A 10867-nucleotide genomic window follows, 5' to 3' on the forward strand; every position below is an offset into this window, starting at 1 on the left:
AAATCAGTAACTTATTTTTGGAAAAAAAAAATTATAATCATTGATGTAAAAAAAATTGTGCTCATTGACAGCAAGTCATACTGAGAAGCAAACATGTTTAAATGCAATACATTTCTAGAAATCAATGGATTTCCAAGTGGACAGAAAAAATAAATAAATAAATAAATAAATAATAAACTAAACAGAACCCTCAAAAGTGAAACCCACTTCAACGCACAATCAATATCAATCCACACCCAGTTCAATATAATTAAATTTGACCCAAACAGAACCCTCAAAAGTGAAACCCAAACAGAGACTCCGAAAGCTGCACTTGTTTCCCTAGTCGGCCCCGAACTTCGAGCAATCGGTTGATTACACCATCGAGAACCGAAGGTTCCTTAATTTTGTAGAATTTCACTCACAAAATTCAATCTCAAGATTGAGCAAGAAGGAAATAATAAAGTAAGGGGGGTTGGTGATGTTCTTGGCCCTGTTCTGAGGTTACATATTAGAGAGAAAGAGAGCTATACTGTGATCAATGGGCTGGAATAGATGGCGGGAAGAGTGCTTTGCCTAGCAATGGATGCTGGCTACTTGTGGAGAGCCAAAACGAGAATGGGCAAAATGCCTCACCATTTGCCTCATGCGTTGGAACCCTAGAAATGCAACTTCAATAGGCAAAATACCTAATTCTCTTCATTTGCCTCCTGTGTTGAAGATGCTCTTACTGAGTGGATTGTATGCTTAGTTGCCTCGTGTTTTTATAATTAATACTTGTCAGGAGAGGAGTTTTGACTTTTGGAAGTTTTCATATAATTCTCCAGATTTTTTTTTTTTTGATCAGCTACATATTTATTTCCTATTTTTATAGTAGTTTCTCCCTCTTTTCAAAATTTTGGAAAGATGAGTGGCTTGTCAACTAATTTTTTGTCACACATTGTAGATACAAATTTTAAAACATGAAGTGTTTCAACACATTTCAAACTTTTATGTTACAAATGTCCATTCTTTAGTTTTTGGACTAAACAGTGTTGATTATTTGAATAGCAGGTTCTTATTTTCGATCTGTATTTCAGATCATTAATTACACATTTTATATAAATGAAACCTCTGATTAATGAAGAACAAAATAAACAACAAAAGACAATTTAAGAAAAATAAATATTTTATTGAAATTGTTATGGGTTTTGAACCCTCGAATACAAAGTACCATTCTTGGGTTTGGAACCCTTTACCTATTCATCGCCATTCTGCGTTTGTAGCGTAGGCTCTGGAGTTCTCTAGGCTTCTCTTCTTCTTTCTTGTAATGACTTTTTTAGCTCTTAATTTCTTTCTCTCTCTCTCTTGAGTTCTCGTATTTGTAGAGGGCCATCCAGGTGATAAGAATGCCTCATCTTCAATTTGAATTTCAAATTGAACGATAGCGCCATTTGAATTTTGAATAATAGCGCTATATGATTAATCGTTTATCTGATTAACCGAATTGATCTTTGGGTTTCATCTTGTGTGGTGTCCTTGTTGTAGGCTCTATAGGCGTCATCTTTCATAGGCTCCATGTGTCATTTGAGTATTTTGAATAACATTGTTAAGATACGATGTTGTTTTATTTATACACTTCAACGGAGCAAGTTGATCATTTTGAGGAAGTAATTGCCTATAACATTCCTATCATAGGCTCTATACGTGTCATAAATTTATTTGAAATTTATGTGCCAACAAATGCCCCTCGTGACTTGCACAAGTGAATTTTCTTAACTATGCGAGTCACGACAATTTGACACTTTTATCTAGATGATCTTTACGTCTTGGATGTGATTACTTCTTGGCTTTGTTCCCTAGCCCTCATTTTCTTCTTTTTTATTTTATTTTATTTTATTTAATAAAGGGTTAATTGCCCTTTAGGGTCCATGGGCCTTTTACTTTTGTTACATGGGTCCTTTTTGTGGATTTTATTTTATTTGTTTATTATTATTATTTTTTTAAGGGTTATGGGTATGGTCCAAGATTTAATTGGACCTTTCCTTTTGTGGGCCTCCTACTTGCTACCATTTTTTTACAACATATATATATATATATATATTTTTTTTTTAGGCCATCATGGATATTGATGGGTAAGGGCCAAGATTTAATTGGGCTCTTTCTCTTGTGGGCCTCCAACTTGCCACTTTTTATTTTTTATTTTTACAGCAGATTGTTTTTTTTTTTTTGGCCATCATGGATATTGATGGGTAAAGGCTAAGATTTAATTGAGCTTTTTCCCTTGTGGGTCTCCAACTTGCAATTTTTTTTAAATTTTTTTATAGCATATATATACATATATATATATATATATTTTAGAAGTTTGTCTAAATGAAATAGGATGGATTGGCATTGATAGGATTTCTAATCCTATATGAACTCTTGCTTCTATGGAGTGTTTTAAGAGACCACTACCTCTTTTCTTAAACAAGACTTTTTGCTTTATATAACACCTATTCATGCATACAACCTATATATATTTTTTCCTGCAGCTTTCTTCCTCCAGTAGATTTTTTTTTGTTTCCAACAGCCTCTCTTCTTAGCAGAAGCTGTTCTTCTTACACTTTAAAGAAGGCACAAAAGAATTCCTTCGAATTCCTTTTAATCAGGTATACTTTCCTATTTATTGCTTTTGTTTTTTTTAATAGCATGTATTTGTTTATTTAGCAGTTTTGTTGTTGTTGTTGTTGTTGTTGTTGTTGCTAAACCCAAATATGAACACAAACAGTTTTTTATTTTTTATTTTTTATTTTTATTATAACAGCAAACTGTTAGCAGTTTTTTTTAATTTTTTAAAACCTTTTTTTTTTTTTTTTTTTTGGTAGACCATGAATCTAAATAGGCCAAACAAAGTCCTTGTCACAAAGCCCCCTTTTTTTTTTCTTTAAAGAACAAACCAACACAGGTTGCCTTTTTTATTCCCACACTAGCTTCATTTTTTTTTTTTCCAAACAGTTTAGCAGGTTTTTTTTTAAAACCTTTTTTTTGTAGACCATGAATCTAAATAAGGCCAAACAAAGTTTCAAACTGTTTAGCATTTTTTTTTTTTTTAAAACCTTTTTTTTTGTAGACCATGAATCTAAATAGGCCAAACAAAGTCCTTATCACAGAACCCTTTTCTTTTTTTTTTTTTGGAGAACAAACCAACACAGGTTGCCTTTTTTAATTCCCACACTAGCTTCATGGATACCATGTTTTTCTTTTCTTTTTTTCTTTTTTTGCTAACCATGAGCCTAAACAAAGACTTTTCTTGTTTAAAGAAAAACCTGCTATACCCTTTTTTGTAATAGCATATATTTGTTTATTTAGCAGATTTTGCTAAACCCAATTATGAACAGACATTTTTTTTTTGTTTTGAAAATCGAATTTTTTAAGTTTGCTACCTTTTATTTTATTTTGTATTAGTAGCAGCCCTTTGTACAATTGGCCCAATCGAACAAAACTTTTTCTTTTAAACCTTCTGCCTTTTATTTTATTATTTTGTATTAGTAGTAACTGCTTGTACAATTGGCCAATTTTTTTTTTCAAAAGTCAAATCTGCCTTGCCCCCTCGTGATTCGTGTAAGTGAATTTAATTGTACGAATCACGATGACTAATTTCCTTTTTTTTTGTTAACAATTATTTCATGTCGTTTTTATCTCTTTTGCAGGCAACACGCAAGGCGTCAGAGTTTGTTTGCAGGTATCATTGCCTCTTTCAGTCTAATGGCAATGAGTGGCTTGAATCCTTGGCAGTGATTGTGTCCTTTCACTCCCAATGGCTTGAATCCTTGGCAGTGATTGTGTTCTCCACCCCAATAGGTTGAATCCTTGGCAGTGAATGTGTCCTTCACCCCAATGGGTTGAATCCTTGGCAATGATTGTGTCTTTTCACCCCAATGGCTTGAATCCTTAGCAGTGATTGTGTCCTTCACCCCAATGGCTTGAATCCTTGGCAGTGAATGCGTCCTTCACCCCAATGGCGTGAAACCTTGGCAGTAATTGTGTCCTTTACCCCAATGGCTTGAATCCTTGGCAGTGATTGTGTCCTTCACCCCAATGGCTTGATTCCTTGGCAGTGAATATGTCTGTCACCTCAACGACTTGATTCCTTGGCAGTGAATGTGTCAGTTACCCCAACGGCTTGATTCCTTGGCAAGGGGCTTTCGTCAATTTCTTTATATTATGACATTTTGCTTTCACTAACCTCTTTTTTTTTTTTTTTTTTTTAGGCAGCATGGAAAAGACATTTGAATATCTTCGACGTGATGAGAGGAATGTATTGGATAAATCTGGTCCGAAAATAATTCAGCACAAACCTATCATTGCTTTATTGTCACCCACCAAGTTAGACCCCTACATTCCTTTACATATGGCTTCCGAAGACTTGGTCTATACAGGAATTCAAAATTGCTGTGAGATTCTCAAGAAAGGGCACTCCAAATCAATCGGTTCATTCCCTGTCTTAATCATCCGTCCATTTTCTGAAGACTTTGACTGCTCTGAATTTAATACTCTTCTTAAGAGAATGAAACATGAAAAATTTAAGTGAGATAATTCTTTTAATGTCCGCGGCATCTCTACCCATTTGCAATCCCCTATATGGATTTTTTTGGTTAAATGACGTTCTTTCCACATTTGCCCTTATTTTGAAGAAGTGTGGGATTTATGCCGCAATCTATGTATCCCAATTTGCTTATGCTAGGAATGTCGCCCTGCTCAAAGGATTCTTAGAGCGGTGGTCACCCGACACCAACACTTTCCAAACCATTTACAGCGAACTTGGGATCTCTTTATGAGACCTTTATTACATTAGCGGGCTCTCCATTCGTGGCGAATTTTATGAAGAGTTCACCCCCTCCAATGACGTTTTATATTCGTCCCAGACATCCAAGGCGTGCCGTGGGCTTTTCAACATTTATGCCAGCGCTTTTCAATCCAATAAGTTTAACCACTGGACTTTCAAATTTATTGACGAATCCCCAATTTCGATTAGTGGTTTTCGATGAAAAGACAGAATCCCTGATGATGTGTATCTTTTTGGTTTTTTGGCGAGTTGGCTTAGAGGATTTGTCTTCCCTCACTCTTCTGGGGAAATTCGTCTGACTACCTTTCATGCAGCCACCAAAATGGCCGATGGAACCTTATTTAGCCTGGCCATCCCCGTCCTTGCATACCTCTATCATTCTCTTAGTAAAATGGCATCATCACCTTCACCTAGGAAGGACAATATTCAGGGTCCTTTGCATTACCTTTTTGGATGGATTTCACTATATTTTGTTAAGACTTACTCTCATGGGGATCCTCAGTCGATTTGTCCGATTCCTAATATTCATTTCATGCCATAGCTTTGGTTTATTGGAAACCAATCGGCTGCCCAGTTTTTTACTGATAAATTTTATTTGTGGACTCTCTCCTAACCTATCGCACAGAGTGTCAATTTAGGGCTCTTACCCATGAAGGTGAACCTTCGGGCATTCTGGTCGACTCTGAAAGGATATCACCTTTCCACCTTAGCTATCTTATATCTTTGAGGCAAGGGATTTTAACTTTTAAAATGGGATTTAATTTCATTTCTGAACCGTACTCCCCTAACCGATACAGTCATCAATTTGGGTTTGCTCAAGCGTGCCCTACACCGCTTAATGTATCTTGAGGGTAGCTCTCTGAGTGGTCTAAATTTTATTACAACTGGTGCCATATGCTACGTTGCGGTACAAAAGTCTCGTTGGAGTTTCCAGGCTCTCGATCTACTTCTGATGTAACTATGCCTTATGCCAATTGGTGGTTGGAAACTTTTTTTACCGTGCTCTAATATGTTACTCATACCCAGCCGAAATCTTCACGCAAGAGAAAACTAGATATGTCAATTAAAGACCGAAAAATGAAGAAGCCTTCTCTAGAGCTAGGTCATCATCTTCACCTATTGCTCTGGAAGCATCATCACCTCAGAGAATGGATAATAGTCGGCCACCTATTGCTCCTTCCCGATCTAGTTACTGGGTTTCAGATCTCCTTCATCTTTTTGAGGATATGTGTAATTCTCAATTTAAAATGAGATTTAGCTTTGAGCAAGTACATTCTGGCCCTCAATTTTCTAGTCTAGCAAAGCTTTTTCCAAAAACTATATCTATCAGTGATTGTACAAGAACTTCCCAACCCACAGTATCGACCAAAACTCCAATGGACCAATTTTGCACGTACCTATATTCTTTTCTTGAAGATAAATATGAGAATATGATTCAAGAACTCTTTGAGGGAGATGGGTATGAATTAACTACCTTGGGTTGTATTCGCATTAAGAGTGTTGAAATTCCTTCTCCCACCAAAATCTTTTGATCGTTCTCTCAATGGGAGTAGCGAGAGTAAAGATGAGTTTTATTACTACACCCCTCTTTTGGATGGCACATCGACTAAGATGAGTAAATTGCCCCTAGCAAATGTAGGTTTTTCTTCGCCTTCTTCGAACAAGCCATCCAAGCTATTAGAGAAAGGTATAATTCCTTTTTTTTTTTTTAAAGAAAAAATACCTTTCATTTTCTTAGGCACTGCGCCTCAGACTTCCCCAGCTGCCTCGCATATGCCATTGGCTACCTTTAAGGGTATTCTTATTCATTCTTTGTACCTCATTTTATTTCATCATGTATACATACTCAAGGAACTCTTTTCTCTTTAGATCATGCCACATTGCAGAATCTGTGGTCCACTTGTGGGAATCACGACTTGTTTCCTCCCACACCTAAGTCTTTTCAAGCCGTACACCAAGGTATACTTCATTCATCTATATATATTGTTTTACCTTCTATGTTTTCATTGAGTGTCTCCTTCTGTTTTCATAGAAATTACTTCTGACACATTGGAAGAGGCAGACAAAATTACTTCTTATACCTCGGAAGAGGCCCAAATTCTTACAGACTTACTTGAAGCGAATGGGGTTAACAAATTATTTGACCAACTTGAAGCACCCATTGCTCCATCTAGCCTTCTTTTGGGAACTTCCTCTAATGAAGCAGCCACCCACATTCAGAAAAGTCTTACTATTTCTCTCTAATCAATGATGGATGTTAATGGTATGATTGCTGTAGCAAACAACGTTTTCGTGAATTTGAAGAGTTTGGGTGTAAGACTTCACCTCCTTTTATGAGAAGGTGAAGATATTCCTTGGGTGCTTTGCTTTGAAAACCCAACTTGCAGATTCTTCAAACTTGTCTATTGTTGAATTTGAGGCCCAATACTATGAGAAGAAGCTTCATTTCGACAAAGTTTCTAGCGAACATGAACAGTTGTCTGCTTCAATTATCAAGTCGGATGAGCACATTGCGGGTCTTAATCAAAGGATTATTCAAACTAAAGAGCTACTCAAACAACTTGAAGAGAAATTGTCATCCATCCAAGCGGAACATGCATCCTTTATTTGTGATTTTGCACAAGCTTCCGAGAGTTTTAAATAAAAAAAAGACGTGCAAATTGCTCTGAATGTTTTGAGCCAGCACAAGAAGAAGAATGGACAACACAGTGTTGTGGAACATGCTTTTGAAAGGGCTAAGGCTTCTCTTAATGAATGAACACACTTTTATTTTGTTATTCATCCAAACATAATGTATTTATGAAATTTCGCTCAGTGATAGATTTATTTGTTATATGAAATTTCTCAATACAATACATTGATTTGTCTTATTTTAGTCGTTTACAATTTATACTCTTGCGGGCGGGCCAGGAGTATTCAATGTTTTATCACCTTAGATTTCGATGAGGTATTTTAGCACTTTAACCACATACAATACCGTTGGTGGTCTTTGACTTATGTTTGGCCATACACAGTTTATACTCTTGCGGGCCAAGAGTATCCAATGTTTTATCACCTTAGATTTTGGTGGGGTATTTTAACAGTTTAACCACATACAATACCGTTGGTGGTTTTTTTTTTTACCCTAACTTTTGCCTAGGTTGCCCTTTCGGGCTTTCAACCTAGCAGGCTTTCTTAAGGGTAATATCTCTTCAAGAACCTTACATTGGTTGGGGGAATGATTCTGTCACCATCAATCGTTATCAACAACTAGGCCCCATTAGAATAAACCTTCTCAATCACATAAGGTCCTTTCCATTTGGGCTAGCTTTCCTTTGGTTCTTCGTAAGACTACTATGGGTGTTCTAACTATTAGTACCAAGTCTCCTTTTTTAAAGGAACGAAGCCTCACTCTTTTATTGAATGCATTTGCCATCCTTTGTTAGTAGATCTCCAAGTTCTGTTGAGCATATAACCTTCTTTCATCTAGAGTCTCGAGCTCAGCCAACCTCACTCTTGCACTTTCATCTTCTGTTAACGACTCTTGTATTGCCACTCGCAGTGATGGCATTTGAACCTCAAGTGGTAACATTGCTTCTCCTCAAAAAACCAACGAATAAGGAGTTGCTTGAGTAGGAGTTTTGTACGAAGTCCGATAAGCCCACAAAGCTTCTTGTAACTTTTCGTGCCAAGTTCTTTTGTTTTTATCCACCATCTTCTTGAGAATTTTGCACAATTTCTTGTTGAAAGCTTCTGCCAAACCATTGGCAGGTGCATGATATCTTGATGAATGGTTGTTTTTAATTTTGTACTTGGCAAATAACTTGTTCAAAGCATCACTCCTGAACAGCTGTCCATTATCCATGATGACACTTTCTGGAATCCCGAACCTGTAAATGATATGGGTTCGGGTGAACTTGGAGACAACTGTGCTTTTTATATCCTTTAAAGCCACGGCCTCTGCCCATTTTGAGAAATAGTCAGTAGCAGCTAGGATGTATCGATATCATGCTGAAGATGGAGGTACAAAAGGACCAATAATGTCCATACCCCATGCTGCAAATGGCCAAGAACAAGCTAAATGTAAAGGTTTTGGGGGTTGGTGGAGAAAGTTCCCATGGAATTGGCAGACTTGGCATCTTTGAGCATAATCTATGCAATCTACAATCATAGTCGGCCAATAGTATCCCAACCGTTTTAGCTGTATATGTAATTTAGGACCACTCTGGTGTGCCCCACATACACCCACATGTATTTCTACCATTACCTCTTGAATACGCTCCTTGGCTATACACCGTATGTACATTCCATCCAAAGACCTTTTGTATAACCCATCTTTTCACAAGACGAATTTGGTCGCCCTGTGTCTCACTTCAATTCTTTTTACTTCATCTTCAGGTAGCCTACCATGTTGAAGGTTAGCTATGAATGGTTCCCTCCAATCCTCCTCTCTTTCTCCTTTTGTGGTGATGACCAAGATTGGAACCAAGTCAGAAACTTCTTTTAAAGGTTGCAACACCCTTCTTTCACCTACTGTGATAGTAATTGTTTTGCTATCTGGTAGGGTGAGTGATATAGCCAAACTTGCAAGTGAATCAACTCGAGTATTTGTGCTTCTCTTCACGTGGAAAATATGTGTTTTTTTGAATTGCGAAAGCAATTGATCAACCCTTTCATGATACGGGATGAGACTTGTTTTCTTAACAATGTATTCTCCACGGAGTTGCTTTACCACCAGTTTTGAATCTCCATAAATTGAGAGTTCTTCAATAGGAATTTGTAATGCCAATTCTAATCCAGCAATTACAGCTTCATATTTTGTCTCATTATTGGAGCATCCTTCACTCAAGGCGAAAGAATGGGTGATTATAGCATTGTTTGGAGTCACAAACACAATTTCAATTCCAGCTTTATTGTTTTTAGGATTTTCTTGCTTCTTGCCATCTGGATTCTTTGAAGCTCCATCGAAATACATCTTCTATCCTTTCTGGATTTCTACTTGCATAACCTCTTCATCTGGTAAATTAGTTACTAAAGGTGAGTCATTAGATATAGGATGTGCTGCCAAAAAATCTGCTAGAGCCTGCCCCTTGATAGCTTTTTGGGGAACATATTCAATTGCGAATTGTTGGAGAATTACAACCCATTTTGTAATTTTCCCTGAAAGTATGGGTCGTGAAAGTATATATTTCAAGGGGTTTGCTCTTGATATCAACTTGACTTCGTGTTCCAAGACATAGTGCTTTAGTTTTTGCAAGGCAAACACCAAGGCAAGACATGTCTTTTCGATAGGAGAATAATTGACTTCTGCCCCAACTAGAGTACGACTCAAGTAATACAATGCATTTTCTTTCCCATGCTCATTGTGTTGTGCCAACAGTGCCCCTAACGAACCATCCAGGGCTATTATGCACAACAAGAGCGGTTTCCCTTTTATTGGGCTCATGAGTACTGGAGGCTTCAAAAGATATTCCTTAATACTATTAAAAGCATTTTGGCACTGCTAATCCCATTCAAATGGAACACCCTTTTTCATTAATCTTGAGAATAGCAAGCATCGACCAGCCAAGTTAGAAATAAATCTTTTGATATAGGCCAATCTCCCTTATAGCCCCTTCAATTCTCTTAAATTTTGCGGAGGAGGCATTTCAGCAATGGCTTTAATCTTGGTAGGGTCAATTTCAATCCCTTTGCTTTGAACCACAAACCCTAGAAATTACAGTCAATGGTGTCATGGAGCATATCACCAAAAATTACAGTCATCGCCCTTTGATACGTTGCTCCAGCATTTTTTAGGCTATAGGGCAATACCTTATAGCAAAAAACTCCTCTCGGAGTCCTGAATCCAATCATTTCCTCATCTTCAGGTGCCATTCGGATTTGATTGTATCCTGAGTATCCATCCATAAAAGACAAGGCTTCATACCCAGTAGTTGTATCCACAAGAAGTTCAATGATAGGCAAGGGAAAGTCATCTTTAGGACAAGCATCATTGAGATCACGGAAATCAATACAAACCCTGATTTGACCATTCTTTTTCTTGACCGGCACTATGTTTGCTAGCCAAGTTGGATATTTGACCTCACTGATGAATCCTGCATT

Source organism: Camellia sinensis, chromosome 1 (genome assembly GCF_055761805.1).
Source record: "Camellia sinensis isolate YWXY chromosome 1, ASM5576180v1, whole genome shotgun sequence".
Taxonomy (NCBI): domain Eukaryota; kingdom Viridiplantae; phylum Streptophyta; class Magnoliopsida; order Ericales; family Theaceae; genus Camellia; species Camellia sinensis.